Source organism: Macaca fascicularis, chromosome 3 (genome assembly GCF_037993035.2).
Source record: "Macaca fascicularis isolate 582-1 chromosome 3, T2T-MFA8v1.1".
Lineage (NCBI taxonomy): Eukaryota > Metazoa > Chordata > Mammalia > Primates > Cercopithecidae > Macaca > Macaca fascicularis.
The window spans coordinates 168,125,138-168,151,047 of NC_088377.1; the positions used below are offsets into that span (position 1 = coordinate 168,125,138).

The 25,910-nt window shown below is 34.7% G+C and overlaps 1 protein-coding gene across 1 annotated transcript in view; it reads right to left on the minus strand.

Annotated features, from left to right (window-relative positions):
- The window catches only part of GRM8 (glutamate metabotropic receptor 8), an 814,595-nt gene that overhangs the window by 24,540 nt on the left and 764,145 nt on the right, over positions 1-25,910 (minus strand). The window lies entirely within an intron of this gene.

The window sequence follows — 25,910 nt, forward strand, 5'->3', positions numbered from 1 at the left end:
TGAACCAACTAGAATACTCTGAACTTTACTGAAAATCACTCAATTCTTCACACATCTCTCACCTGTAAATCTACTTTAGTGTGCTTTGTAACTCCTAACCCACAACCACAGCTCCTCTACATCCCCAGCCTCTCCTCCCTGCCTCTGCCCTTGTGGTCTTAACTGAAATTGCTCTTTCCAAGAGAGTTATTTCCACCCCAGACTTTCAAGTCATGGTTGTCTTTATTTCTTCAATTCATATTCCTCAGGTAAGACGATAAGGTTGGACCATCCTTTATTCCCCTTTGCTGCTTCCAGGTCATTACCGACTTGTCTTTTTCCCCCATATCCCATATCCTGCCTTTGAAACTGTCTTAACATTCAACTCTTCATCCTCTTTCATCCTTGTTCCCGTATCTGCCATCAGTTGCCTTCGTTCATTGGAGGTTCTGGCTCTGGTACCTAGGCTTGCTCTCAATCCCAAATGATGCAGTTATTTCGGATGACTTCTACATCTCATTCTCATGATCACAGCTAGAATCTTCAAGACTGTGTTTAGGTTCTTGTAATAAATTCTGTAAAATACTTTTGGCTTAATGTATTGTTTTTAGTAAGAGATTGTTTACATTATGTCATTTTCCTTTATGTTATTTCATTTTTCACTTAGAAAAAAGAGTTATGTCACATGCTTCAGTGATGTGAGCATTGTTGTCAAGGAGTGACAGGTAGCTAAAAATATGTAGAAGGGATGGATATTTCTCACTTCTCATAATGCATGTTTCCTTATGGAAGTAGCTTGCCAGGCAGCCTTTCAAGGTACCAAAATTAATATAAATGTGTACAGGAATCTTTTGCAATAAAACTAGTTATGACCTGCTCCAAGTATATTTTAAAATTGAGGCTGTTAAGTTTTATCACACTTCACCGTGATAGAATGTGAACTTTTCCAAGTGTGAAAATATAAGTATTAAATAGGGTAACTTGTATTTTCCTCAGTAATAAAAAAGTATATCTAGCTATTATCAGATAAAGGATGTGCAGTTATATTAGCTGTTTTGTATATTATGGTGTCAAAATTTTAATTAAATATTTTATATTCAAAATGAATCTTTATTTCTAGGATTTTTATGGTAATTACCCACATCACAATAACAATATTTACTACAGTTTTCATTGCAAAGGTCCTGTATTTCAGTTAGACAATTAGTTAGATAGACTTTTATGGATGGCATAAAGACAATTATCACATGTAATATTATATGTATAAAATTATATCTCAAATGCCACAAATCAATTTACCAGCATAATTTTGGAACATAAACCATTTTTAAGTTGGAAAGCCATCTGGATGCTATTATTAAAACCATGTTCCTAAGAGTAGGAGTAAAGAATTATGTGGATAAATTATTCCATTGGTAAATCTGATAGGCTGAGTTCCAAATATGTCCAAACTACTGATGCTTCAGTTTTCAGAATAATTGCACTCAAGTGAAAACTTTGATTGTCATGGAGGAAATATTGAGTATTCTTTCTTTTGATGTGATAGAAAAAATGGTCCTATACTTTTTTTCCTTTTATTATTTTTACCAAGCAACTTTATAAACGTAGCATTTTACCAAGAGGACACTCAGGAGAAAAAGACAGATATTTGTAATAGGGAAAAGGACTGTGGCATAGGTAGCTAACACTACACCAGAATGTGTGCTCCTCCTTCCATTGTATTGGATTGTTTCTGGGGAGTGCCTGACCAGTCATCGACTGTTCTGACTACATGTAGTGTGGTTATTTGACTAGTTTTCAACCTATATAATGAGAACAAGATGATAAATGTCATAAAAGTGTTTTACAGAATTAATGTGTGTGCACTTTTCCCTAGAAACTCTTACCTCTGGTTGCTGATTCTATTATTTATGATGAGGAGACATCAGGGGACGCAAAGCTATAGGATGGAAGAAGTAGGGGTTCCTGAATCACTCCATGGAAGAGAATTGCCATTCAACCAGGAACTGCCTCAGACTATTATGTGAGTGGGAAATAAAATTGTATACTCAGTGCAAATACTTTCAATTATTTTCCTGCAAGTGGTGGATACGTATCGTATAACTGGTTAGTCGGCCCCCCTGACTAAGTAATAAGTGAAAACTGAACAGGATGACAGATAATTTCCATGGCTATGGCAGAAAAATGAAGTTACAGTATCCTCAGATGGATTGTAGTGATTGACCTTGTGCACATTAATACGATGTTCTAACAAAGTGTCTAGTCTATCAAATATAATCCCAAGCCATTAAATTTATTCCTAGGTTCAGTGACCTTGGTCTTTGGTTAGGGAAAGAAAGTACCAAGCTAGGCTTTTTATTAAATTTTCAAGGAAGAATCATTTCAGGCATTTTATATAGCCTTCAGTACCTGAGGGAGTTTATAGGAAAGGAAGTCTATATAACAGCATTTCCAAAAGGAAGCTGGGCTGTCAAGTTAATAGCCTAAAATTCCTATGTCAGCAGCTTTGCACTTGTGCCTCATGTACAGCTTTCTCTTTTGATCTCTTTCCCTCAGCTAGTTCAATCTGCCACTGCCTCTAACCAACTTCTTTGTCTCTGGAAACAACTATTGCCAATCTCTGAATATCCAAGAAAAAAAAATAAAGCTACAAAATTATCCTTGATAACTCTTCTGACACAGTAAACTTTTGCCAAGTTCTATAGGTTCTTATTTCTTTTCTTTGAATGTTGATACTTCCTATTTATACTGTAAAGACTTCTTCATCCATGTCTTTATATGTCATGAATTTCTATTGTATATCATATTATTGTCCCCGCTTCCTTATGATTGGACATCTTTGTCCATTGTCATATGGTTTTCAGAACCATGTCTTGGGGAAGAGCATTCTTCTCCATCCCATCCATGTCTGGGTTCATTATGTGATATGTTTTAGACAATGAGTCATGAGCAGATACAGTACAGACCATGCATGAACAGAAGCTTTAAGCATCACTGATTGGTTGATCCTTGTTGCTTACATCTGTCAAGGGAAGGTACATTCCAGATGAGGGCTGTCCTTCAGCAATGGAACTAAACTCCTTAGTATGAAATGCAGGTCAGAAATAAAGCATTATTGTTTTTGCAAGCCACTGATTTTTGGGTTGCTTATTATAGCAGCACACACAAGTTAAGTTTGACTAATATATTCTGGAAGCTCTTTAGTGTAGTTGGAAGGGCATTCTACTGAGAGAGTCAGAAAGCCACAAAATTAAATGCTTAACTTTGACACCCTTGAATATGGTAACTCCAGGCCAATAATTAACTTTTATGAGTCTTGTTTTTCATGTGTAAAACAGAAAAAAGTTTCCTGACCTGGTAAACTCAGAGGGTTGGTTGTGAATAATGTATAAAAAAAGTGCTTGGAAAGTACTGAAATAACACAACTGTTGGGTGTTAATATTTTTCAGTATTGATATTTTACCTCAAGTATTTCTACCTCCATTTTTCTTTCAAATAAGAAATTTAGGAACTTCTTGCTTTCACTAAATGTTGATCAGGGGGCAAGAAGGCTGAAACAACAGATCCAAGCCAAAGACAGAACTAGATATAAAGATCAAATCATCTGGCCAAGACTATAGTACAGTAAGAAACTTAGAAAACCCAAGTCAGCGTGGGAAAAATGAGACTTTTCTGCCTTACAGACCAGAGTAAAACCAAAGAGACAAAATATCAGGAGGAGAGCTCCTAGAAACTTAAGATAATAATAAACTGCATTTGTAATAGTTGATTATGTACTGAGCTCTTTGTAAGCACTTTACATGCATTCTTACTTTATATGAATTCACACAACTCTTTGAGGGAGGTGCTGTGTTTATTCCCACATTGCAGATGAAGAAACTGAGGCACAGCAATGTAAGGCCACTTGCCTAAGGTCATAGTGCTAGTAAGTGCAGAGCCAGGTTGTCTGGCTCTAAAGTCTGTGTACTCAGTACTTCCCTTTTTCTGAATCCATGATTCCACGGCTCTACAAAGGAAAGACAGCTGAGTTCCACAGATTTTGAGAAAACATGTGACTCAATGAGATAAGAATATAAAAGACAATTGATGATAAACTAAGGTAAACCTATCTATGCTTTGATGTAAAAAAGTGTTGCAACAATGCTTGAAATATGAAGGGTGGTGGACAATATTTGATTAGTGCTATTTAAGCCAGTAATTTCCCACTTGGATTCTGTCCTTTTTAAAATATATAAAAATCACATATATGAAAAAATTATTTGAAAAAATGTTCATTAGGAATTATTTATGAAAAGTAAAAAGTTGGCACAACCCAATAAACAAAAATACAATTGAGTATATAAATAATGGCACAGCCATTATTGGCATTATGAAGTAATATTAATAACATGGGAAACAATATAATTTTAAGAATAATACATATTGAGGCCAGAACCATTTCTATACTGTGATCTCAAGACAAACATTTCTCTCTAAGACCAGTTAGAAGGAAACAAACCAAAACATTAACTCTGGCTGTTTATATACATTAGAACCATGAATGATGTTTACTTCCTTCTGGTATTTTGGTTCAAATTTTTCAAATTTTCAACAATGAATATAAATTATTTTTATAAAATAAAAAATAGTAGAACCTAAACAAAAAGATATAATCATTGTTTTACAAGTGCATGTGTGTGTGTGTGTTATTGAAACAACTAACAAAAGAATAGAAGTGAAATTACATTTGAATAGCTCCCTCTCACACCAATGAAATAAACTACGCAAATCATATTTACAATATCTCTTATCAACCAGACAAACTTACAAAAATATGATTGTATGAAGGTTAGAATGACTCTTTGAATATGGCAAAGCCTAAAGCCAATTGCATTTGTAGAAAATTACTTCTGTCGTTGATATAGGAATGATCTTATTAACTTACAAAACAAATTTTTAAAACCCATAGAGTTTTATTTAGGGATGTAATAATTGAATAACTTTTTGCAAGTATATATTTATAGACAAATATTTATTTACTGTTAATTTTGCAATCATTTTGAATGCCAGTTCACATTTATTAATATATTGTATCCAAAAGTCAATAAAAATTATTTGTAAATGTATTTTACTTCAAAAGAAATACACATTATATGATTCATTCCATTAATATGTATGTGATCTATTTATATGTTTATTTATATTTATTGCAAGATTAGACAACATGAACTCAGAGTTCTACAATGCTTACTCTTTGATGAATTGCAGTGTGTCAAAATATATACAATTTATTGCCAAATATTTTACTTTAATTTTAACAAATTATGATCTTTTCATGATGTAAATTTCCATTTTGTAACACTGACTAATTTTTTTTTTGCAAAAAGTTCCAGTTGTTACTTTTTACATAGTATATTTTATATATACATATTTTACACTATATTTAAATGAAGACAAATCTTGCATAGTTAGAATAGTGTGAATATTAATACTTTGGCCATAGACATTTAAAAGTACTTCTTAGATTTTTTCAAGTTTATTAATCTACTTTTAATAGCTGCATAATTTTTATACTGTTGATAACATATATTAAAATAGTGGGTACAAACATAGAGTTACATGAAAGGGATAAGTTCTAGTGTTCAATAATACAGTAGAGTGACTATAGTTAACGAGAATTTGTTATATATTTCAAAACAGCTAGAAGAAAAGATTTGAAATGATCCCAACACAAAGAAACAATGTTTTATACTATGGATATCCTAAATACCCTGATTTGATCCTTACACTTGTATGCATATGTCATAATACCACATATACCCCAAAATATGTATAATTATTATGTATAAATAAAAATATTATACTGATATTATATATTTAGATTTTGTTTCTAGTTTGGGAACATATTGTCTAAAATTACACCCTTCATTACTCCTTATCCTCCTTTTTTGATTTATTTTTCTCCCTATCATTTATAACCATCATATTTTTAAAATTATATGTGCTTATTTGTTTATTGTGAAACCTATAAAGCCAAGTATTGTATTTTCTGCTTTTCTCATTGCTGTATGTCCAGTGCCTATAACAATATATTCAATAATTCTTTTTGGTTATTAGGTAGGTATTGCCAAAGAGTTTTCCAAAGTAGTTGAACTTACTAACACTGTAGTAGATGAAGATAATTTTGAATACTCTACATCCTTACCAGCATTTCAGATTGCCTTTTTTATTTTTGCCATTATGATGTGTTTATACTATGTAAAATGTAGTTATAGTTTTGATTTGCAGTTTTCTATGATTAAAGAAGTTGAATTGCTTTTCCTATAATTATTGAGTATTTGAGTATCTCCTTCTGAAAGCGACCAAATTTTTTGCCCATTTTCTATTGAGTCATTTATCTTTTTTCTTATCAACTTTAACTCCTCCATTACATATTCTGGATACAGTTTCTTGTATGTATAATGCAAATATCTTCTACTTCTTTTACTGGGTGGCTTGCCACCTTTTTATAGTTTTTGTCTTGACATCTATTTTGTCTGATAAATGTATAGCTACTCCTGTTCCTTTTTGGTTCCAATTTGCATGGAATATGTTTTTCCATTCCCTTATTTTCAGTCTATACATCTTTATGGTGAAATGTGTTTCTTGTAGGCAACAGATCATTGGGTCTTGCAGTTTTGTTCTTTTTTATACTATGATTTTTATTTTATTTATTTTTAAGACAGGAAATACATTTTTACTGAGTTATGTCCCTCTTGAATATTTTCTTTTTTTAATTAATTTATTTTTTATTATACTTTAAGTTCTACAGTACATGTGCACAACGTGCAGGTTTGTTACATATGTATACATTTGCCATGTTGGTGTGCTGTACCCATTAACTCGTCATTTACATTAGGTATATCTCCTAATACTATCCCTCCCCGCTCCTCCACCCCATGACAGGCCCCGGTGTGTGATGTTCCTCTTCCTGTGTCCAAGTGTTCTCATTGTTCAATTCCCACCTAGGAGTGAGAACACTATATTACAAGGCTACAGTAACCAAAACAGCATGGTACTGGTACCAAAACAGAGATATAGACCAATGGAACAGAACAGAGCCCTCAGAAATAATACCACACATCTACAACCATCTGATCTTTGACAAACTTGACAAAACCAAGAAATGGGAAAAGGATTCTCTATTTAATAAATGGTGCTGGGAAAACTGGCTAGCCATATGTAGAAAGCTGAAACTGGATCCCTTCCTTACACCTTATACAAAAATTAATTCAAGATGGATTCGAGACTTAAATGTTAGACCTAAAACCATAAAAACCCTAGAAGAAAACCTAGGCAATACCATTCAGGACATAGGCATATGCAAGGGCTTCATGTCTAAAACACCAAAAGCAATGGCAACAAAAGCCAAAATTGACAAATGGGATCTAATTAAACTAAAGAGCATCTGCACAGCAAAAGACACTATCTTCAGAGTGAACAGGCAACCTACAGAATGGGAGAAAATTTTTGCAAGCTACTCATCTGACAAAAGGCTAATATCCAGAACCTATAAAAAAACTCAAACAAATTTACAGGAAAAAAACAAACAGCCCCATCAAAAAGTGGATGAAGGATATGAACAGACACTTCTCAAAAGAAGACATTTATGCAGCCAACAGACACATGAAAAAATGCTCATCATCACTCACCATCAGAGAAATGCAAATCAAAACCACAATGAGAAACCATCTCACACCAGTTAGAAAGGCGATCATTAAAAAGTCAGGAAACAACAGGTGCTGGAGAGGATGTGGAGAAATAGGAACACTTTTACACTGTTGGTGGGACCATAAACTAGTTCAACCATTGTGGAACAGTGTGGCAGTTCCTCAAGGATCTAGAACTAGAAATACCATTTGACCCAGCCATCCCATTACTGGGTATATACCCAAAGGATTATAAATCGTGCTGCTATAAAGTCACATGCACACATATGTTTACTGCGGCATTATTCACAACAGCAAAGACTTGGAACCAAACCAAATGTCCATCTATGACAGACTGGATTAAGAAAATGTGGCACATATACACCATAGAATACTATGCAGCCATAAAAAAGGATGAGTTCATGTCTTTGTAGGGACATGGATGCAGCTGGAAACCATCAATCTATATTATGATTTTTTAAATCCATTCTGTCATTCTGTCTTTTGATTGAAGAGTTTAGCCCATTTACATTCAATGGTATTATTGATAAGTAAGGACTTACTCTTGCCATTTTTTAATTTGTTCCCTGATTGTTTTGTGGCCTCCTCTTCCTTCCTGACTTCCTTTCAGTGGAGGTGATCTTTCTCTGTTGGTATGTTTTAACTTTTTGCTAATTTTTCGTTATGTATCTGTTGTATGCTTTTTGATTTGAGGTTGCCATGAGGCTTGCAAATATCATCTTATTTTTTTAGACTGATGACAACTATTATTTTAAACTCATGACAATGTAACACTTATTATATAAACAAAGAAATAAGCAAAGATAAAACTATTAAAAACTCTAAAGTTTTAACTTCATCCCCCCACTTTTGAGCTTTTTGTTGTTTCCATGTATATCTTAGTGTATTGTCTATGTCTTGAAAAGTTGTTGTAGTTATTATTTTTGATCGGTTCCTTTCTTAGTCTTTTTACTCAAGATGGGTAGTTTACACACGACAATTACAGTATTATAATAGTCTGTGTTTTTCTGTGTCCTTAATATTACTGGTAAGTTTTGTACTTTCATATTATTTCTTCCTTGCTTCCCTAGCATATTTTTTTGATATCAAATTCTCTCAGCTACATATGTTGAAAAAGAATTTCCACAACCCTCTATTGTGACCATTATCATGAATCAGGTGAACATATATGACTGGGTCTGTATCTCAACTCTATTTCATTCCATTGGGCTATTTTTCCATCCTTGTATCAATACCTGCTGCTTTGTTACTGCATGATTTGATAGCAAACTTCAATACTTGGTAGTATATGTCTTCCAACTTATTTTTTTTTTCTCCAAACTGTCTTGGCTCTTCTTGGTCTTGTATAATTCCATAAAAATTTTAGAGTCAGCTTGCCAATTTTCGCTATAAACACACACACACACACACACACACACACACACGCCCCTACTGGGATTTTGATTAGGATTGCATTAATATATAGTTCAATCTGGTATTTGATATCTTTATAAAATTGAATCTTCTGGTCCATGAATTTTTATATACTTCCATTTACTCAAGTCCTCTTTAATTTGTTTCTCTACTGTTTTGCAGTTTTTGATGTAGAGGTCATTTATTTTGTTAGATATATTTTTAGTTATTTGATATTTATGCTGTTGTAAATTTTATATTTTATTTTTATGTATTCATTGCTTCTATATAGAAATGTAATTTTGTATATTTATCTTATATTCAGTAAACTTGTTAAACTTACTTATTGATTCTAACAGTTTATCTGTAATTTCTTCTGGAATATCTTTACACAGAATTTATGTCATCTGCAAATATTGAATCTTACCTTTTCTTTCTAAACTTTATGTCTTCTTTTTGTTGTCTTGCAGTAGATAGGAACACCAGTACAATATTGCATAACAGAGATTATTTTCAGTATTAAAAACAAGTAGGCATCCTTGCTTTTTTCCCAAATCCAGGAAGAAAGCTTTTAGCAATTCACTGTTAAGTATGATATCTGCTGCATTTTATAAGGTACTTATTATCAGATTAGGTAAATTCTCTTATATGCTTAGTTTGCTAATAATGCATTTTAAGTTATAAATAGATATTCATTTAAATGAAGTTTAGTTAATTTTTAAAAATTTGCCTTTTTATACTTTTTCAGTCTGCCTGTCAACAACGGTGTATCTTTCATTCAAATCTTGTTTTCAGTCTTTCAGGGGAATCCTGTAATTTTCTTAAAACAGGTACTATTCTTTTAGGTAGAATTGTTCTGAAGAATGTAATGGTTCCATTATAAAGAGGGTATTTTTTAATCCATCACATTTTCTAACAGGTTATTGATAGGCTGTAAGAGAGATGTTGATTTTTTTCAATTTAAAATGCATCTGGTCATTGTATCCCTTATTAATGTAAGAAGCATTTACTTGATGTCTGTTGATATTCTAGGAATATGATAGTTGAAAAAATAAAGATTATTTTTCCCCTTTCTTTTGAAGAAGTAGAATTCTTGATTCTGTATAATGTCCTTATTAGTCAGAGTTCTCCAATTACTACTTTCCTATTGATATATGTATATATTATGGAAATTGGCTCACACAATGATAGAGGCTGAGCATGTCCATGATCTGCCATCTGCAGGCTGGGGAATCAGAAAAGCTAGTGGCATAATTCAAAGTCCAAAGACCTGAGAACCAGGGGAACCAATGATGGAGGTTCTGGTCCGATTCCAAAGGCCTGATACCTCAGAGCAGAAAAAAGCAGACACCCCAGCTCAAGAAGAGAGACTGAATTTTCCCTTCCTATATCTTTTTGTTCTATTCAGGCCATCAATGGATTGGAAGATGCCCACCCACACTGGTGGAGGGGTGGTCTTCTTTACTCAGTCTACCTGTTCAAATGCTAATCTCTTCTGGAAACAAACTCATAAAGATACCCAGAAAGAATGCTTTATTGGCTATATGGCATCCCTTTGCCCAGTCAAGTTGACACAAAAAATTAATCCTTAGGACATACTGCATTGGCCTTGAATTTGTGGGTAAATTCTAAATAAAATTAAGGAATAAACTTTCTTTTATTATTATTATTATACTTTAAGTTTGGGGATACATGTGCAGAATATGCAGGTTTGTTACATAGGTATACACATGCCATGGTGGTTTGCTGCACCCATCAACCCATCATCTACATTACGTATTTCTCCTAATGCTATCCCTCCCCTTGCCCCCCAGCCCCCAACATGCTTCAGTGTGTGATATTTGCCTCCCTGTGCCGATGTGTTCTCATTGTTCAACTCCCACTTATGAGTGAGAACATGCAGTGTTTGGTTTTCTGTTCTTGTGTTAGTTTATTTTGTTGGTGAGTTTTCAAGAATGCGTCTATTATCTTATCATTATGAATAGCTTTAATTCTTTGTTTAAGATACATTTTCTTCATTAGCAAATGAGAGCATTTTTCTATTACTAGTTTTCACACTGATTTCTTTTCTTTTAAAAAAGAGCAGATATAGACGACTTCAAGCTTTTTTCATTTTCCATTTATAGTATCTTAAGGCTTTTATGAATAGACAAAATAATTAGATTTCCTTGTATATTTAATATATTCTCATTGTGACAGTATTTTAATTCTATTGAATTGTTGCTTCCACTATTTTATTTACTCTTTTACATCTATATTTATAAGTATAGTTAATCTAGTTCCTTTTAAAAAAAAGTGTATGCACTTAATAATGTATTACCTTACAATAACTAACACGTTATGAATTACTATGTGTGCTTAACACAAAATACTTATTGTTTATCTCAGGGAAGGGCAGAAAAAATTAAACTATATTTTGAAAACAAAATCAAATATGTTTAAGAATTTTTTTTTCAATTCCATTGCATATAAATGTTCATGTAAATGCTGGGGCTTCATAAACATATCAAAGAATGAGGTCAATGTATTTGGTGTGATACTTAATAAACTTCTATCTACCATTCTCAGAACATATCCATGTGGAATTTGGTCTCATAGAAACTTTTTTTTAATCATTTTCCAGCCATAGATATAGTAGCAAATGATTTAATATAATCAAACTTCAATTTCCTCATCTATAAAGCTTTTATAACAATATCATCTCTAATTGTCTCACTAGATAACTATAAAAATAAATAAGATAATGCATATGAAATTGCCTCATAAACCATGAAGACCATAAAGCAGTGTAGGACATTTTGAATATCTGGTGTTGACCATAAAATTTCTTTTTTTTTTTTTTTTTTTTTTTTTTTTTGAGATGGAGTCTCGCTGTGCCTCCCAGGCTGGAGTGCAGTGGCGCGATCTTGGCTCACTGCAAGCTCCGCCCCCTGGGTTCACGCCATTCTCCCGACTCAGCCTCCCAAGTAGCTGGGACTACAGGCGCCCGCTACCACGCCCGGCTAATTTTTTTGTATTTTTAGTAGAGACGGGGTTTCACCGTGTTAGCCAGGATAGTCTCGATCTCCTGACCTCGTGATCCACCCGCCTCGGCCTCCCAAAGTGCTGGGATTACAGGCTTGAGCCACCGCGCCCGGCCCATAAAATTTCAATGTCTGTCCTTGTCACTTGCCTACAATCCCAGAGAGACAACTGGTGCAAAAATAATTGAAATGCTGAATAACAAGAAAAAAGACAGTGTACCATTGATATTATATCGCAAGTTTTTGTATCCAGCTAAATCTCTCTCTCCTCTACTGTTCTTTTTGATATTAACATATACATTGATGGTCCACCCAATTCCTTGGCCTTTCAATCCTTTTCATTTCTCACTTGCAATAATCATTTTCTCTCATTTGTCTTAATAATAATTGCACACTTGCCAATGTCTTAACTGCAAGCATCCTGAGCTCTGACCACTACTCTACTTTTTCAAGCCTATTTCTTCTCTTACCAACATCAACAATTCTTCAATCCTACAATTTCCTGCAATATTCTAGGATGTACACCCTCTCATCTTCATCCATTCCTTCATGATCTGTCTTGGATTTCACTGATATTAAAACATTGCTTTGCAAAATCCTTCACTTCTTTGTTCCTTTCTCCTGCCATTGCCTGTGTCCAGAAAAGAAAGTTCCAACCCGCTAAAATCTAACTCTCTGTTGCTTCTATTGCAAAAGTGCTAAAAGCTACCAGAACGCTGAAAGTTAGTTTGTTGTAGATTAGACTCATTTTAAACGGTTAAGGATAAGCCTCAAGTGAATCTCAGGCAGCACACTATACTATTAGATAGTCCTCTTCAATCTTACCCTTTAAGAACATGACCAATTCATGTATCTTTCCTAAAAACTGCAATACCCTCCTCTTCTCTTAACCTTTATTTGATAAAATAGTTCTTATCTCACAAAGAAAATAGAAAGGACAACTGGAGAACTTCCACAAACTTCTATACAACTTTCAACAATCTACTGGCTCCTTTAATCTTTGTTTCAGCATTTCTTGTTGTTAGTATATAAGACCAACACCCACTTGTGCATAAGATCCCATCTCCTTCACTTAACAAAGGACACACTTGGAACTTGTTTTCCTCACATACCTACATTTTCAATTTTACCAGAGAATAATCTATCTACTGAATTATTATTGTCATACTAGAAAGAGGCTATCACATTCTATCTTACAAAAAGTCTTCTGAGATTCTCTAACTCACAAATATTTTTAAAAACCAATTTTCACCATTCTACAGTAAAATTCAGTGAAACTGTAATCTATATTTGCTGAATCCACTCACCTTCCTTTTATTCTTTTCTGAAACTACTCCAATTAGGCTTTCCCTTCACTCCTTTATGAAAACTGCTTTTGTCAAGTTAACCTCCATGTTGTCAAATCATTTCTCCATCTGATATGGTTTGGCTATGTCCCCACCCAAATATCATTTTGAACTGTAGCCCCCACAATCCCCACATGTCATGAGAGGGACTCAGTGGGAGGGAACTGAATCATGAGGGTGGTTACCTCCATGCTATTTGTGTGATAGTGAGTGAGTTCTCATGAGATCTGATGGTTTAGTAAGGGGCTTCCCCTCACTCCTTTGCTCTGCCCTTCTCCTTCCTGCTGCCATGTGAAGAAGGATGTGTTTATTTCTCCTTCTGCCATGATTCTAAGTTGCCTGAGGCCCTCCCAGCCATTCTGAACTGTGTCAATTAAACTTCTTTCCTTTATAAATTACCCAGTCTTGAGTATGTCTTTATTAGCAGTGTGAGAAAGGACTAATACATTAAATTGGTACTGGTAGAGTGGGGTACTGCTAGTAAGATACATGAAAATGTGGAAACAATTTTGGAACTGGGTAGGTAACAGGCAGAGGTTGGAAGAGTTTGGAAGTCTCAGAAGAAGATAGGATGATATGGGAAACTTTGGAGCTTCCTAGAGACTTTTTGAATGGTTTTGACCCAAATGCTGATAGTAATATCAACAATGAATCCAGGCTGAGGTGGTCTCAGATGGAAATAAGAAACATATTGGGAACTGGAGGAAAGGTAATTCTTGTCATGCTTTAGCAAATAGACTGGTGGCATTTTGTCCCTGCCTTGGAGATCTGTGGAACTTTGACCGTGAGAGAGATGATTTAGGGTATCTGGCAGAAGAAATTTCTAAGCAGCAAAGCATTCAAGACGTGACTTGGGTGCCCTAAAAAGCATTCAGTTTTATTCATTCACAAAGATATGGGTTGGAATTGAAACTTATGTTTAAATGGAAGCAGAACATAAAAGTTTGAAACATCTGCAGCTGACAATGCAACAAAAAACAAAAACCCATTTTCTGAGGCGAAATTCAAGCCAGCTGCAGAAATTTGCACAAGTAATGAGCAGCCAAATGTTCATTGTCAAGACAATGGGGAAAATGTCTCCAGAATATGTCATAGGTCTTCACGGCAGCTCCTTCTATCACAGGCCTGGAGGCCTGGGGGGAAAAATGGTTTCCTGGGCAGAGTCCAGGGCCCTACTGCATACAGTCTCAGGGCTTGGTGCCCTGAGTCCCAGCCATGACTAAAAGGGCCAATGTACAGCTCAGGCTATTGATTCAGAGGGTACAAGCCACAACCTTTGGCAGTTTATACATGGTGTTCAGCCTGTGGGTCCACAAAAGTCAAGAATTGAGATTTGGTAACCTCTGCCTAGAATTCAGAGGATGTATGGAAATGTCTGGATGTTCAGGCAGAGGTGTGCTGCAGAGGCAACCTGGAGAACATGTGGTAGGGCAGTATAGAAGGAAAATGTGGGATGAGAGCCTCCACACAGAGTCCCCACTTGGGCACTGCCTAGTGGAGTTGTGAGAAGAGCATCACTGCCCTCCAGACCCCAGAATGGTAGATCCACCTAGTGCTTGCACCTTGCATTTGGAAAAGCTGCAGACATTCAATGCCAGCCCATGAAAGCAGCTGGAACTGGGGTGGTATTCTGCAAAGCCACAGGGACAGAGCTACACAAGACCATGGGAACCCACCTCTTGCACTGGCATGACCTGGATGTGAAACATGTAGTCAAAGGAGATCATTTTGGAGCTTTAAGATTTGATGGTCCTGCTAGATTTCAAACTTGCATGAGGTCTCTAGCCCCTTCATTTTGGTGAATTTCTCCCATTGAGAACAGGTGTATTTACCCAATGTCTGTACCCCCAATGTATCTAGGAAGTAACTAACTTGTTTTTGATTTTGTAAGCTCATAGGTGGAAGGGATTTGCCTTGTCTCACATGAAATTTTGGACTGTGGACTTTTGAGTTAATGCTGAAATTAGTTAAGACTTTAGGGGACTGCTGGGAAGGCATAGTTGGTTTTGAAACGTGAGGATATGAGATTTGTGAGGGACCAGCTTGGAATAATATGCTTAGGCTTTGTGTCCCCACCCAAATCTTATCTTGAATTATAGCTCCCATAATCCCCATGTCTCTTGGGAGGGACCTGTTTGGAGGTAATTTAATCATGGGGTCAGGTTTTTTCCCATCTGTTCTCAGGGTAGTGAATATGTCTCATGAGATCTGATGGTTTTATAAAGGGCAGTTACCCTGCACACGATCTCTTGCCTGTCAAAATGTAAGATGTGCCTTTGCTCCTCCTTCACCTTCCATCATGATTGTGATGCCTCCTGAGCCATGTGGAACTATGAATCAATTAAACCTTTTTTCTTTATAAATTACCCAGTCTCAGGTATTTCTTCATAGCAGTATGAAAATGGACTAATGTATCATTTTTATATTCATTGATCTCTCAGCAATATCTCACACATTTAATTATCTCAATTAGTTTCAGTTGATGGCCTAAAACAATTTGGAATATTTTATTTTCTATATTCCAAAATGAAGTGCTAGACTTCCAGCTAAAGAGTATTTGCAAAGGAGGTGTTCAAAATACACACACACGCACACACACACACACACATATATATATATTCTGGAGACAGGGTCTCACTATGTCACCCAGGTTAGAGTGCAGTAGCAAGATCTTGGCTCACTGCAACGCCTACCTCCCAGGCTTAAGCGATCCTCCCACCTCAGTCTACTGAATAGCTGGGACTACAAGCATAGGCCACCATGCTTGCCTAATTTTTTAACTTTTTGTAGAGATGAGGTTTCACCACATTGCCCAGGCTAGTCTTGAAATCCTGGGCTCAAGTAATCTGCCTGGGATCTCAAAGAGCTGGGATTACGGGCATGAGCAACCATGCCCAACCTATATGTATTTTTAATCTTTAACACCTATGTTAATCCACAAAAGACTTAAAGAGTCCTAGAGATAGGCCATGAGTTGAATAGCAAATTTTCTTGAAGGAAGCTACTGGACTGCTTATAGCTTTTTTCTTCCTAAGCTTGCAGAGGAGGGTTTCCCTGCCTCACATAAGACTGGTATGTAAGAAAAAACAGCACATGGAAAGCATTATTCATTTAGCAAAATCAAGTGGGTTTTATCCCTGGGATGTAAAGATGGTTTCATGTACACATATCAATTGATGTGATACACCACACTTATAGAACAAAGGATAAAAATTATATGATCATCTCAATAGATGCAGAAAAGACATTTGACAAAATTCAACATCCTTTCACGATAAAAATAATTCTCAATAAATTAGGCAGAAAGATCCTCAACAAAACAAATGCCATATATAACAAAATCACAGTTAACATCATACTCAGTGGTGAAAAGCTGATAGATTTTCCTCTAAGATGAGGAACAAGACAAGGGTGCCTACTTTTGCCATTTCTATTCAACACAGTACTGGGAGTTGTAGCCAAAGCAATTATGCAAAAATAAAAAGATAAATGTCATCCTAATCAGAATGAAAGAAGTGAAATGATTAATGTTTACAAATGACATGATTTTACATACAGGAAAACCTAAAAATGAAAACAAACTGTTAGCATAAACAAATTCAGTATAGTTGCAGGATACAAAATCAATATATAAAAATCAGTTGAATTTCTATACACTAAATAACAAACTATCCAATTAAGAAAAAAATTCTATGTGCCATCACATCAAAAAGAATAAAATACATAGACAAAAGTTTAAGGAGGTGGAAGTATAGGGAGACCCCCTGAAACTATTGCTATGGAATAAAAGATGAAATGCTCCTGATTATTGTAAATACAAAATTGCATGCAGGATTGTGTAAAGACAATGCCAGGCTGGACTGCCAGAATGAGCCAACAGCGCGTGATGTGCTTCCCCCTGCAGAGATCCTATGAATGGACATGCAGTCAGGGAGGTTTCACATCACCAAGATTCCTATCCTGGAAAAGCAGATATTCAAAGCTCTGGGAATGGAATGTGACCCTCATGGAAAGCCTATAAATGGATGCATGTGGGGCGCCTGTCCATATGGATAAGATAGGGCTATAAACGCCCTCATCTTGCTGCGGCTCTTCTAGGCCTCTTTAGGGTTAAGGTATACTCCCTTCTGAGAAATTCTAGTCTAACCGGTTGTCTAACTTCCCATCCTGTTTCTATGAATTGTTTGTAACCAGCTTTTGCTGCAACTGTTACTGCTGACTAATATCTTGCTAATCATAGGTTATGGAAAGACTGTGTTCCTGTTTTAAGGCTCTGTTAGAAATTACTGATGTACACACTATATTGTAAATTCTTATCTCTGTATACTGTACTTGGGTATACAGATGTTATGTTAAGGAATTACTTCATCCCCATGTGACCATCTCACCTCATAATCAAATGACCCTAAATCCCTCAATAACCTACCCACGCCCTCACTAAACTTAATAATAAATGATGGCATATCCAGTGTATTGTTGGCACCACGAGACTAGAAGGCAGTGACCCCCCTGGACCCAACTTTCACTATCTTGTGTGTGTCTATTATTTGTCGACCTGCTGATCCACCTGGGAACAAAGAGAGAGCCCCGTTGCATTGTGGGCTGCTGGCCAGATCCCGCAATATGGAAGATCTTTGTACTGACAACCATAAGACATTGACGAAAAAAAATTAAAGAAAGACACAAATAAGTGGAAAGATATTCCATGTTCATGAATTGGAATAATTAATATTGTTAAAATTCTCATACTACCCAACATGATCTACAAATTCAAGGTAATGCCTATCAAAATTAAAATGACTTTTTAAAAACAGAAATAGGAAAAATAATCCTAAAATTGTATAGAACCACAGATAACCCCAAATAGCCAAAGTAATCTTGAGAAAGAAGAATAAAGTTGAAGACATCAGACTGCCTGATTAGAAACTATATTACAAAGCTATAGTAATCAAAACAGCATGAAAACAGACTTATAGACCAATGGAACACAATAAACAGCTCAGAAATAAAGCTACACATATGCAGTCACCTAATTTTTGACAGGGGTTCTAAAAATATGCAATGGGAAAAGCATCATCCAACAAATGGTGGTGGTAAAACTGGATATTCACATGAAAAATAATGAAATTGAAGTTTTATCTTATATCATACATAAAAAATAACTCAAAATGATTGCATTTTGAACATGTATGACCTGAAACCCTAAAACTCTTTGGATAAAACACAGGGAAAAGCTCCTTTATGTTGGTCTTGGCAAGGTTTTTTAATACAACACCAAAAACACCGGCAACAAAAGTAAAAATAAACAAGTGGGATTACATCAAATTAAAAAGCTTCTGCAGCCTGTAATTCCAGCAACTCATGAGGCTGAGGTTGGAGGACAGCTTAAGGCCAGGAGTTTGAGACAAACCAAGTTATGTTGTTTAGAGACTGGGCAACATAGCAATACTCATCTCCAAAAATATGAAAACAAAACGATTAGCTAGGCATAGTGGCATATGCCTGTAGTTCCAGCTAGGAGGCTGAGGTAGGCGGGTTACTTGAGCCTAGGAGTTCCAGGCTGCAGTGAGCTATGACTGTGCCACTGCACTCTAGCCTGGGTAACAGACAGAGCCATTTCTAAAAAAAAAAAAAAAAAAAAAAAAAAAAAAAAAAAAAAAAAAACAGCTTCTGTTCAGGAAAGGAAACAGCAAATAAAAATACAAGTTGTGAAATAGAGAAAGTATTTGCAAACCATACACCTAACAATGGGTTATGTCCAAAATATATAATAAAGTCATACAACTCAATAGCAAAAGAAACCCTTGATTTTAAAATGGGCAAACGACCTGAATAGACATTTTTTCAAAGAGGATATACAAACGGCCAACAGGTATATGAAAAGACACTCAACAATAATAATCATCAAGGAAATGCAAATCAAAACAACAATGACACATTACCTCACACTTGTTAGATTGGCTATTACCCAAAAGAAAAAATTAACAAATGTTAACAAGGAAGTGGAGAAAAGGAAAACATTGCACACTGTTTATAGGGATGTAAATTGTCATAGCCATTATGAAAAACAATATGAAGATTCCTCAAAAAAAAAAAAAAAAGTCCTGCCATACAATCTAGCACTTTGGGTATCTATCTAAAATGAATGAAATCAGTATCTCAAGGAGATATCTGCACTTCCATATTCATTGCAGCATTATTCACAATAGCAGAGATATGGAAATAACCTAAGTATCTGTCAGCAGGAAATGAATTTTAAAAGTGGGATATATTCAATTCTTTAATAGAATATTATTCAGCCTTAAAAAGAAAAGAAATTATAACATATGGTACAACATGGATGAACTTGGAGAACATTATGCTAAGTGAAGTAAGGCAGACATAGAAAAACAAATACTGCGTATCCCACTTATATGTGGAACCTAAAAAAGTTGAACTTATAGAAGCAGAGACTGGAATCTTGCTTGCCAGGAGTTGGCGGGTGGGGAAAACGGGGTAATGTTGGTCAAATAGTACAAAGTTTCAGTTACACAACAAATAAGTTCTGGAGATTTAATGTGGCAGCATGGTGACTGTATTGTATACTAAAAATTTGTTAAGAGAGTAGATCTTAAGTGTTCTCACCTGACACATAGACACAAAGATAATTATGTGAGGTGAGTAATAAGTTAATTAACTTTATTTTGGTAATTATTTCCACAATGTATACATGTATGAAATCATCTCAGATATCTTAAATATATATACTTTTTATTTGCCAATTATGTTTTAATAAAGAGAGCGAGAAAAGGAGGAAAGAGAAAAAGAGAGAGAGAAAGAAAGAGAGAAAGAGAGAAAGAAAGGAAAGAAAGAAAAGAGGAAGGAAAGAAGGGAGGAAGGGAGGAAGGGAAGGAGTGACGAAGGGAGGGAGAAAGGAAGGAAAGAAGGGAGGGAGGGAAAATAGGAAAGAAATTTTAAAAACTTTTCTACCAAGACAATTTATTTAGAGTATTATGTTACTTTCCTGTGGCTGTTCTAACAAATTCACACAAACTGGGTGGATAGAAGAAACAACAGAAGTTTCTTTTGTTTGTTTTCAAGTCTGGAGACCAAAACTTCAAAATCAAGGTGCTGGCCATGCTGTTCTGTCGTTCCCTCTTCTAGCTTCTGATGGCTCCAAGCATTCCTTGGTTGGTGGCTGCATAACTTCAATCTCTGCTTCCATGTCCACATGGCCTTCTCCTCTACTCTAAGGACACTTTCATTGGATTCAGGTCCCATTTGGCTAACTCAGGATGATTACAGAGAAAAATCATAAACTTTAGATCTGCTAAGGCCCCTTTGCCATATAAGATCACATTTACAGGTTCCAGAGGTTAGGAAGTAGGCCTATCTTTCTGGGAGACACTATTTAACAAACAACAATTATTAATCTTGTCCCTTGCTTTACCCTTTCTTGCCTAAATTAATTTTCTTTTCTTTCTTCTGAATGCCACGTTTACTTTATACTTTAATATTCTGATTTTAAGGATTTATGTATATTGTCTTAAATCCATCTTGAGCAAGGTAAAACATAAATATGAGATTATTCTTTAAATATAATAAGCTGGATCAGAGACATTACTGGCATGAGATAAGGAAATCAAGGATCACGTCTCTGGTCAGTTTCAAATTTTTCCTGTTTACCTATGATTATTTTTCTCATAGTTAGAATAATTAATATCTGAGTAAATAATTTATTTAATTTTCATGTTTTTGTATATTATTTAGACAAAATTCAGAATAAAAGCAATATTTTTGCACACTGTTTATTACATTAAAAAATTGTTTGTCTTAGAAGCTATAAAATTGTCTTCAAAGTAGCCAAATGATATAAGCATGATAACTGAGAAATCTAATTACTCTCAAAATTCATGCTGGTAATCACTAGAAAGTATTAGGGCTTTGGGATGAGTTAGACCTAGATTTGAAAACTAGGTCGAACACTAAATGGCTGTGCTAATTTTTAGTAAGCTTCTTGCCCACTCTACTATTGGGGCTCCTAGTTTTTACCTCATGAACTAACACCACAATATATTTATGATAAAGAATATGAAGAATTGGGAGGCTAAGGCCGGAGAAAGGTGTGAACCTGGAAGGGTGGAGCTTGCAGTGAGTGGAGATGGCACCACTGCACTCCAGCCTAGGCGACAGAGCAAGACTCCGTCTCAAAAAAAAAAAAAAAAAAAAAAAAAAAAAAAAAAAAAAAGAATATGAAGAATCAATACTGTCCTAGATCAAAGCAGAAATAGTGATTTTTATAATTAAATATGAGTACATCTGTTTTCAAAAGAGGGGTAGCTGGTAATGGGCTAGATATTTTCACTTATTTCTCAGAAGATGATCTTTAGTCTCTACATCAATCATGATATTAATTTTCTTTTGCTTGAAATTTTGACAAACCTCAACTACCTTAGCCTTTTATGCTAAAAATCTACACTAGTAAATATATGATAATATTCTGTTCTTCACAAGAAAATGAAATGATCCTAATCTTGTGTTGGTAAACTGAATTACTTTTAATGTAATGGAAGAGAGTTGTGCATTAAGACTTTTTAAAATAAAGTTATTGATACAGAATTCATATATCCACTTAAAGTACACAATTCAGAAGTTTTTAGTATATTCAGAGTTTTGCAACCATAAATGTAATCTAATTTTAGAATATTTTATTCTCCCTGTACCCATTAGCAATACTCTCCATTACCCCTTCCCCTAGCTCTAGGTAATCACTAACCTACTATATGTCTCTGTGTATCTGCCTAAATCTGGACATTTTATAAAAACAGACTCATACTATATGCAATCTTTTGTGATTTCCTTCTTTCATGTAGCATAATGTTTTCAAGGTTTATCCATTTCATAGCATGTATCAGTACTTAATTTATTTTGGTTCCCAAATAATATTTCATCATATAGGTAAACCACCTTGTGTTTATCCATTAATCAGCTGATGTTTATTTGGGTTGTTTCCAGTTTTTGACTATTTTAAATAATGGTACTATGAACATTTATGTACAGACTTTTATGTGAACTGTAAAACTTTATCATGGAGATGATAGATAGATAGATAGATAGATAGATAGATAGATAGATAGATAGAACCACTGGGTTATATAGAAACTATATTTAACATTTTGAGGAACTGCCAAATTGTCTTCCAAAGTAGCTCTATCATATTATAATTTCCTCAGCAATATACAAGATTCCAATTTCTCCACACTTTTAAACACTTGTTGTCTATCTATTTTTATTTATGACATGACCAAGAGGGAAAAAAATCAACCAGAATGTGATGGCAACCCAAGGTGGAATGCAGACTGTGACAAATCAGTCTAACCATATTACAAATAAATTATATAATGAGACTGAAGTGGGTGAAGAAGAAAGGAAATGACCTGAGTAACTGAAAAATGGTGTTTTGAGCCAGGCTCAGTGGTGCACGCCTGTAATCGCAGCACTTTGGGAAGCAGAGGCAGACAGATCACATGAGGCCATGAGTTTGAGACCCACCTGGTCAACACGGTGAAACTCTATCTCTGCTAAAAATACAAAAATTAGCTGGGTGTGGTGGTGCATGCCTATAGTCCCAGCTACTTGAGAGGTGAAGCACAAGAACTGTGCTAACCTGAGAGGCAGAAGTCGAGGTTAGCTGAGATTGTGCCACTACACTCCAGTCTGGTTGACAGAGCGAGACTCTGTCTCAATAAATAAATAAATAAATAAATAAATAAATAAATAAATAAATTTTAAAAATGGCATTTTGACTAGTTACTGTAAGGTTAAAGACAAAATCAGTTGCACGCAAAAACTATAATTGGTAATTTTTTTCTCACAGAGCTATGGGTTAGATTTATAAGCTACTGTAACACGTGTACCAGGGCTTAACAAATAAAGATACATATTGTATATAAAGGGAGCCAAATTTCTCACTATCTGAGAAAGAAGATACAATCCAGAAAACAGGAAAATTTAGAATGACCCTTGTAATGTTGGTTCAAAGTCAAAGGTATCAAGTAAAATGCAAGGGCTTTCGATATATATTTATGTGTACATGTATATATACATAAACAGATGCAAAAATAAATAAATATGTGCCAGTGCCCATGGTTTAGTGCATATACATGTTTTTGAGCTTTGAGAGAGCCTAGAGACAGTGACATCCCAGTAGTAATGGGCACACCTTGCATCCAGATCTTGATTTCTACATACCATTCTTCAGCATCCTTGTAGAAGACATTGATCCCAGGGTTGTAGCAGGGAAAATTTAAGATGAACCTGGAACATCTTGATGTACAAAATTTAAGGAAGTGATTTTTACAAAAATGATGGGGCATACCAAAAGTAAGCATGAGCCATCTCAAAGAGCTCTCAAAGGTCAAAGCTAAAAAAATTTGAGTGGCAAAATATATGATTAGATTGGATTACAAACCAATAAATAAAATAAATATTTATGTGTCCAAACTGATATAAATATCTGAATAAATAAATTGAAGAGAAAGAAAAGCTTTTCCTTAAAGGATAATTCCAATTAGTGAACAAAAAAGGAATAAGGGAAGTAGAAAATCATCACTAGAACATCACAGTAATAATTGCTACAGACAAGATCCAGTTACAGATGACAGACTTAGTGGATATGTTTTAAGAAGAAACACTTATTTATACCATTACAAAATATCTCCTCCAAATAAATATTTATCAATTACCAATGAAAAAATCATAACTTCATAACGGAGAAATCTGGAAAAAGCTACCTTAAGCAAATAAGCAAGGTTCATTCACAAGTAATAAAACATATTACTGCATATTAGTACATATAAGTCATCATATCCTTGATATGACACAATGATAAGAGTGTATTATTTGTGTGACAATCTTCCCAACAATATATACATTCAATCTAATCAAGAGAAAATTGAGGGGTACTTTACAAAGTTAACTGACCAGTACTATTCAAATTCTCAAGCTCATTAAATTTGAAGAAAGCCTAAGGAACTGTCACAGACTGAAAAAAACTAAGTAAGCATGACAACTTAAGATGACGTGGGATCCAGGGTTAGATACCACGACTCAAAGAGGATATTAATGGAAAAATTGTTGAAATCCGAATAAAGCTGGTAGTTTTCTTAATATGTTAGTTTATTAGTTTTGATCATTTTACTTACAATGGTTATATGCAATGTTCATATTAGGGAAAGCTGGAAAAAGGCAAGGGGGAGTTTTCTGTGACATTTTTATGATGCTTTTGTAAGTCTAAAATTATCTCAAATTTAAAAACTAGGGGAAAAACAAATAAACAACTATATTAAGAAATGGGTGAAGGACTTGAATATACAATTCTTCAAAGAAGATTATAAATGGCTAATAAGCACATAAAATAATGCACAGCATTACTGATAAATAGGAAAATGCAAATCATGAGACACCACCTGATACCCGTTAGGATAGCTACTACTATAACAACGGAAAACACATGTTGGCGAGAATATGGAGATACTGGAATCCCTGTGCCCTGTTCGCAGTAATGTAAAATGGTAACGTTGCTTTGGAAAACAATATGGCAGTTTATCATAAAATTAAAAATATAATTACTATATAACCCAGCAATTTCATTTCTAGATATATGACACAAAGTATTGAAAGCAGGGTCTTGAGGAGATATTTGTATGCCCATGTTCACAGTAGCATTATTCATAAGAGCTAAAACCTGGAACAACTTAAGTATCCATTAACAGATGAATGGAAAAACAAAATGTGGTTTAAACATACTACAGAATATTGTTCAGCCTCAAAAGAAAGGAAATTCTGACATATGCTTCAACGTGAATGAATCTGGAAGACATTATGCTAAGTGAAACAAGCAAGTCACAAAACAGACAATCATGTACCTAGAGTACTCAAAATCACAGAGACAAAGCAGATCCAGGGTCTGGGGGAAGAGGAATTGAGAAGATATTGTTTAATGGGTAAAGAATTTCAGTTTTGTAAGATGCAAAGAGTTATAGAGACAAATGGTGGTGCTGATTGCACAACAATATGAATATACTTAGCATCATTGCACTGTATACTTAAAAATGGTTGAGAGTAAATTTTACCTTCTGTGTACTTCTACTACAGTTTAAAAAATAGAAAAAAAAAGTTAAAGGGGAAAAACATGACGATGGGCAAAATATTTGTGAGATTACAAGTGTGTTCAGGAGTTTAATCAGGTAAATGCTATAAAGGTTTATGTGACACTCTCATGATTTTGGTTTTTAAACTTTTTTGACAGGGTAACCACACTTAGAAAAACATTTGTATCTTATCCAAGATGTTTATGTGTATACTTATTTTAGTTATATATATATGTATATGTATAATTTATTTTAGTTATGTATAACTATTTTAGTTACATAATTATTATGTAACTAAATATATATATAATATATATAACTAATTATAAAATAAAATCCTTCCTTCCGTTC